Source organism: Gadus morhua, chromosome 3, assembly GCF_902167405.1.
Source record: "Gadus morhua chromosome 3, gadMor3.0, whole genome shotgun sequence".
NCBI lineage: Eukaryota > Metazoa > Chordata > Actinopteri > Gadiformes > Gadidae > Gadus > Gadus morhua.
Genome location: NC_044050.1, coordinates 24,200,921 through 24,208,971, shown reverse-complemented (window position 1 = coordinate 24,208,971; position 8,051 = coordinate 24,200,921).

Sequence of the window (8,051 nt, the reverse complement as noted above, 5' to 3'; positions counted from 1 at the left end):
CAAATAATGGCATAATAATGCCATTATAATGACACATCACTTCAATTACAGGATGTGAAACACATATTTTTTAACATGATCATAGTACGTCCGGCCACCTAGTGTCTGACAAAAGGTTGAGTCACCAACCAAACAGAATTTTGAGGATTTTTTGCTGAGGATTCAATAATTCTTCAAGAGAACCAATCCAAATTCTGTAAGAGTATATAACTTAATACAGTCAATGGAATTTAAAACCAATCTTTATTTTTAACAGACATTTAACGAGCTAATATTTTATCACTATCACATTACATCTCATATCTCCTACCATGAGATGGCAGTACTGATCTATCTATCTATCTTTTTATCTATCCGTCTATCTCTCTCTCTCTCTCTCTCTCTCTCTCTCTCTCTCTCTCTCTCTCTCTCTCTCTCTCTCTCTCTCTCTCTCTCTCTATATATATATATATATATATATATATATCACTATCTATCTTTCTAAGCATCTATCTATCTTTCTGTATGTCTGTAAGTCTATCTGTTTGTCAACAATCTATACGTCCCCCATCTCTCTATCTCTCCCTTTCTATCGTTAAATCTGTTACTCTCTTTATCTTTCTGTCTCTCTCTCTCTTTAGCTCTCTGGCTCTCTGTCTCTGTCTCTGTCTCTCTCTCTCTCTCTCTCTCTCTCTCTCTCTCTCTCTCTCTCTCTCTCTCTCTCTCTCTCTCTCTCTCTCTCTCTCTCTCTCTCTCTCTCTCTCTCTCTCTCTCTCTCTCTCTACACCATTCTCAAGCCTAATTTGGCCAACTTTGACGTTATCCTATCTATATATGGTGGCATCTATTTAAGACCCCGGCCATAATCTGGGAGCTTATTAAAACTTGTCTTCAAACACCCTCCATGCTAACAAGATGCTTGGTTGAAATTCTGTTACTTGTGGCTATGAGTGAGCATAGCATAGCAATTTATTCTCATTAGCAAGAGATTATGTTTCCATGCATGAACGGCAGTGTTTACAATTTGATTTTATACTGTTGATAATGACAGCCATGTTGCTTTTCTTAATTTGCCAAAGATAGATTTATAATTCAACATGGTATCCTAACTTGAATATATTTTTAATTGTGCCAAAATGTATTTGTGTAGCCCATTGTATGGCAATAGTTTTGCCGAGACAAATTGTCTCTGCATGCATTCTTGAATAAATGTGTTGTTAATTAAAGGTTTGTAATAACAAAAGTGAAACTAAAGTACTGTAGGAATGATTGAATGGCCATGATGCATCATCAAAGATTAAGGAAAACATGCTAAACTGAAATACTGGCTTTCCCGACAACAATTCTAAAGCCAGTATTGAAACATACCTTTGTTTTTGTTTTGGCCTGTCTGTTATAATTCCAATATCTTATCAGCTTTGGTTTATATTTAACCATCCACATTTGATTGGATCAGAGACAAATTAATGTTACATAATTACCTTTTATACCATGAGTGGGACGTAGTGGTGAAAGGACGTGATACAACCTTTAAGGACTTTTAAATGATTTTACGCGTACACTCAGCAGCGCAGGACTCTTTATTAAAAAAAGGTCCCACAGATCATGGTTTTTGGGTTAGGCTAGGAAGCTATACGTAGAAGAGTTCTCCAGGAAATTCAGGCTCTTCAATTAGTATGAAAGATAGACTATATTGAATTAATGACATCCATTTAGCTCATAAAAAAACAGCCTACCTCACGTTCGTCAAAAATCGACGAAAATAAATAAATATGACGCACAAGGAGAAGGACACCCTTTGCGTCAGCAGCCCCCAAAAAGCTTAGTCTTGACGAACTCGGAGTGAGAATATGTTGCACATTTCTGTGTACACAATAAACAACCCATCTAAATATTTGATGCCAAAGCCTACTGCATATTGTTCACTAAAATAAATGCTGTTCTGCATTCACATCCTCACCAGGGAAAGTAACATGTGAGAAACATATAGCCTAATTAGATTACTTATTATAATATACTCTATTCTACTATACTATTCTACTTAATAATCACAATCTAATATATATTTAACAACATCACGGCCTCATCATTGTCAGGATGAACATATAAGGACCGCAGCTCTTTCACCTGTTGAACTCAATGGTTCAACTGCACAGTGCACCGCGACCCAAATCCGCTCCCTTTTACTGGACGTAGGCCTACAGACGGCAAAGCCTTTCCCGACTGGGCGGGGTTGCTATAATTAGCTCTTTGAGTTAGACCTTTGATAATGCACTTTAAAGTAACTGATTTGCCCGGCTAATCCACGCGTACGTCGCCCCTTCCCGCTTCCACTTGACCGCCCCTTTCGCTGTGCGGCGGAGAGGAACCGACCACAAGTAGCGTTGGCGTGTGAACGATAGAGAAAGGACGGAAACAGCTGGTCGTGAAGAACAGCCATGCATGCGGATGTTATTACTGGTGAGACTATGTGATGAACCAGGAATGAACAATGCATTATATTATTTTTTATTTTTTATTATCTATCTTATTATTTTTTATAGACTTTGGGGCAGAAGGGTTGTGTGCAGACTGTTTTAACGTGAGGTGTTTTCTTTTAGAATAAATTAAATGAAAACCAAAACCATGTTGGCCTATTGGCTGTTTGCTGGTTGAACATTGACTCAGCCTTTGTTATCTTTGATAGTCAAGTCGAGGCAACGTTATTTGTAGGGTTTGCAAATTGCAAATTCCGTGCACAAGGCAGCCTCGATGTGCTTGAAACATAACAACATGTGATACAATAAAATAAAGCAGGATGCATGAAAGCCATTTGAGAAACGGGATTTAAAAACAATCAATAAAATACACATGACAACCGGATTAAAAGAAATGTATGAAAGATATTTGAATAAAACTAACAAGTTAAAATTGTAGCAGCTATTATAGTTCAGCAGAAAGCGAGATGAAGCCAAACATTTTTAACCTTGATTTAAACAAAGTCAGGGTTCAATCCACCTTCAATTATCTGCGTCCTTCCTTTGACACGCCCTACAACCTATCTCCTCGTGTGACCGTGTCACTCTCTCTTGCAGCTGCTGTCCTCCCAAGGGTAGAATGAGGGCCACACGCCTCCTAGCCCGAGTGGACCGACTGCCGACCATCGACGAGATGCCCGATGCCCCCAGAGACTCCGAGGACAGCGGAGCGGAAGACTACCGCCCGCACACAACTGAGGACTACTTGGACTCCATCAGAGCGCTGTCCCAGCCCGCCTCCTACCCTCGCCACGGCCCCCTGGGGCGCCGCAGGAGGTGGAAGGCGCGCTCATCCACCGGTGCCATCCGAAGATGCCACGCCGTGTCGCCCCTGGCGACGACCCGCCCCGTGACCTACGACCCCGGCGCGCCCGTCGTCCCGGGCGAGGTTTCGCTGGCGGCGGGCGGCGCCGGAGCTACCTGTGAGACGTGGCCGGGTCTTAATAAGGATCCGCTGGCCTGTTTGTTTGCACAGCCGCACGGCCACAGAGCTGGATTAGGCGGGACGCCACTGATGGAAATGCCAGGTTGAAAGCCGTCGCCGCCGCCACCGCCGGGCAGATTATCTTGTCGTGGAGGACCGCTCGTGGTTGGTTTACGAGTTGGCAGCTCGCCGGAATCACGTTTGAGATCTCTGGCCTTGGAATTCTCACTGCTGATTTGTGATGAGCTAAATCAACAAAGTTTATGTTGAAGAGAGAACTATTTAATTTTTTCTTGGATCTCGACCAAAAAAGGGAGTGGGGAATGGATGGACGCCGTAAATGGACGCAGTAATATAATGCTGTAAAACAATGCTGTAAAAGGGACGCTGTATAACTGTGAAACAATAGGCATTCATGTACAACTCACTTCATGTTCGGAAGTGTTCTGACAGTATTGTGTTTTCCCAGGAAAATGTCCTGTGACGTATGTACAAGTACAATAATGTTGTGTAGGCCTAATGATTATAAAATCATGTTTGCAGTTAAACTTGAACACACTTAAAGAAATATATATTAGTGACTTTCAATCAAAGTATGTCGTGGCAATTTATTGCCACGATACTATTGCATAGAGGACAGATGATATTGCGTAGAGGATAGATGACACTTTTAAATGCAAAAAAGTACACAATAGTTGCAGACAATTTTAACGTATGCATACCCCATTCTCCTCTCTACCAGAGTGAGCCCAGAATATAGTTTCACAGAGCTATTTAAACAGTTTCACCCCCTCTCTGCCATGCAATTTACACGGATCAAATCAGGGAAATGTTTAGAGTTTCCTGTGTTCTCATCAAGCAGAGGGATCCATAAAGGGATCCCTGCTCCCTTTTGACCGGTGTACCCCAGGCACAAAGGTTAACGTTAGTTAGCACTAGGAACAGGTGGGGTGGCTAGACAATGAATGGAATACAAAGCTTAAATTATTAAAAGTAAAGTAAAGGGTTTTTCCATCACAACAAACAACTGAAAAACAACCACTTCCAGTCACTTCGTGACTCATCTCAACTTTCTTATCCTATCCATATCGGAGTCTTATTACGTTGAAATAATGGTCCATTATTATTGCTTCATCGATGCCTCATTTACACAGATGCAGTGAGCGTCACAGCATTGCCTTGCGATTTACCTCAAGCTCTTGTCCGCCGTATATATCGGCAGTGTTGTCACTGAGAATTGTATTGAATTGCAATTAGGAACCCCCAAAAAAAAGACACGGGGAGATTGCAACTGTTCTGTACGAATAAAAAAACATGTGAGCTGCACTCGCAATAAAGTGCAATGTAAGAGTAATATAAAAATAGATTTAATTTCTATGATCCGATACTTTATATTGTTCTCATGTACCCAAAGACATCTCATCACATCTACACACATGGAACTCTGAGACTCTTTAAACATAAAAGCGTTTTTCATTAGAAGCTAAGACTGGGTCTCGCCAGTGAGGAAACAAGATGAAACAGGACACCACGAGATGCGATAGGCTACCATCTGGAAACTCCCCAGTACGGACAGAAACATTATTATGCTTTCTATCAACAAAATAATAATGTTTGGTACGATGTCTACTACTTAAATTGCAGCTGACATATATTTGCTGTTATTGTGTTTGCGTTGCACTGCAACACCTGTTCCATGGGTCGAGCCTTGATCAGCTCTATTTTCCTGTTGTCTCAGTTGTCTGAACGTTGGCCAAACATTATGGAGCCGCACAACTGAAAAATAATCTGCATACAATGCATTTTTAGTGGCCAACTATTTGCCACTGAATTCAGGCCAAGATATTTGGGGACATCGTGGTTGTTCTGAGGAATCTGAAATGGGAAATTGAGCAGTTCATCAGATAGGAAGGGGAAGGGACAGCGGGTATGACCGTGAACAAGCCACATATATCTCGCGAATATTGCTTGATTCTTTGTCGAGACAGCCTACAAGCATTCACCCCCGGAAATTCAGATTGAACCGCAAAATGTAGGAGAAAGTAAATGTTGCCGTTTGCGGACTCCCGGAGCTCTATAATATCACAGCCAAAAGATGTGCGTGACACCGGATGATATTTTGAGGCCATAAACGATGGCGTTTCTGAAAGTACCCCGCCTAGAGTTACCAAATGAGCGTGTCAGTTTCGGCGCCCCCTCCTACGTAGGAAGGGGGCACAGTTGAATATTACCTCCCACTTCCCTACTCCCCTCCAATCAGAGCATAGTTATGATTTTGTGGACTAGCAGACGAGCAGCTCCGGCGGGGGGGAACTCGGCAACAGCCCTGCAGCTAAGCTCCGAGAGTAGAATCCCTTTCTCTGCCGGACTGCCGCCGAAGATTCGGCGGCAGTCCAGGGGAGGGGACATGTAGGAGAAAGGGATTGCACTCCCGCCGGGAGTCTCCCGGAGCTGAGCTGCCGGACTACTGCCGAGCTATTCCCGATGGTCTGGCCGCCGTCAAAGCCATCCGGCCGCCGGCGGCAGTCCGGCAGCTCCGGTGGTGTACTCCGGGAGCTGAACTGTGGCCGAAGCTTTCCGGCTGCTCCGGCGGGTGTACTCCGGGAGCTGAACTGCTGCCGAAGCTGGCAGGTCCGGCGGGGGTAGGTCTCGGCGGCAGTCCGGCAGATCCGGCGCGGGGAGCTCGGCGGCGCGCCGGCAGCTCAGCTCCCGGAGTACAATCACTTTCTCCTTCATGTCACGGTTCATGGACTTCAGAGTGTCAAGGCCAAAGTTCCTTTCGCCCAATTCCTCTCAACCATGGCCGAGATATCCCCCACTACAAGTCTTTACTTGTTGTGGAGGTGCGTCAGACACAGTTTTTAGGATTCATCAGAGGCGGACAGAGTACACAGCTTCCTTACTTGAGTAAAAGTGTAGATGTGCATGAATGATGATAGTGTAGACAGCGAACGGTGTTACACCCACTAGCTTTATTAGCCCAGTTCCAACCAACAACAACGACCAACGCGCCCCAGCATGCTGTGCGTCCCCGTGACGTTAGCACGCAGCAGCAGTAACCATAGAGACCGTCAACACAGTCTACATCCCCCTTCTTAAGTTAGATGCTAACGAGGCACATAACATGAAACGGCAGACAATAGAAAACAGCAGACAATAGAACATGGCACATAATAGAAAATAGCAGACTTGCATATGAAAACCCAAACACCTAATACAGAACATGTAACATATCTTTTTTTTTTTTTTTTTTTTTAGAAAGAGTGTCCAACAGTCCACACAGTCAGAACAGGCTGGGGGTCAAATGTCAGTGTGCCAGCACATCACAGAGCTGGTCTGTGACAAAGTCCTCGTAGAGAGAGCTGGGTCTCGACGCTCTCCCTGAGCGAGTAAAAATCACAGGCCGCTGTCCCTGCGACAATTCCGGTCCCACACTGTCCTGTTGTGGGCTTCGTGGATGTGCGATTACAGCAACAGCAGGTGGGTCCCCTGCCGTGGAGTCAGGAACATAGGTCTCAGGTGTCTGGAGTAGGTGGCGTCTGTTCCTTACATATGTTGCATCTCCAGCCTGGACCTGGTAACTATTCGGTTGTGGTGCTGTTCCTAGCACTGTTGCCAGCCTGTCGTGTCCTCTCTTTGTCTGCATTCTCACTGTCTGCCCAGCTCGCAGTGGAGCCAGTGGCCTAGCTGACTTGTCGTAGTAGGCCTTTCCACTCTGTCTCACCTGTGTTAGAGCCATCTGGACCCGTGTCTCCACTTCGGGTGAGTACATGGCTTTGGTCATGGGAATGAAAGCCCTGGTGTGCCGAGAGAGCAGGCATTGAGCTGGCGACGGCAACCCGTCCCTGGGCATGTTGCGAAGACTGAGGAGAGCGGCGTCTATGTCCGTTCTATCGCGTGCACATTTCTCCAGCAGGTGCTTTGCCGAGCGCACAGCCCTCTCAGCAAGCCCATTGGACTGAGGATACAGTGGACTGCTGGTGACATGACAGAAGTCCCACTTGCGAGCAAATTCCCGGAACTCCCTGCTTGTGAAGTAAGCAGCATTGTCTGTCATGAGTTGCTGTGGTACCCCGTGAGTAGCAAAGTGTCCTTTAAACTTGGCCACCAATGTGGCGCTTGTTGTGCCCGAGAGCCGGTCTATCTCGAACCAGCCAGAGTAGGAGTCCACAAGCACAAGATGCTCCTTCCCCTCCCACTCAAAAACATCTGCTGCGGTGAGGGACCAGGGTAGGTCAGGGATGTCATGCAGTTGAAGGGGCTCCTTAGGCTGGTGTGGCTTGAGAGCATTGCAGGGGGCACACCTGGAAACCTCCCTTTCAATGTCAGTGTAGATAGTCGGCCAGAACATTGTCTCCCTGGCCCTGCGCTTCGTGGCCTCGAGACCAGGGTGGCCCTGGTGCAGCTGTTGCATGTAGTAATGCTGGAGGGAGTGTGGAATGATGAACCGCCGTCCACGGAGGAGCAAACCACTGTCACTCGTGAGTTCCTCTCTCATGGCGTAGAACGGTCGCAGGTCACGTGGCACCTCCCTAAATGCATCGGGCCAGCCTGCAGAAACGACCTCAGCGAGACGCCGGCAGAGAGGATCAGCCAACGTCTCACGCTTCAGTTCCTCAACCCTGTGTGAG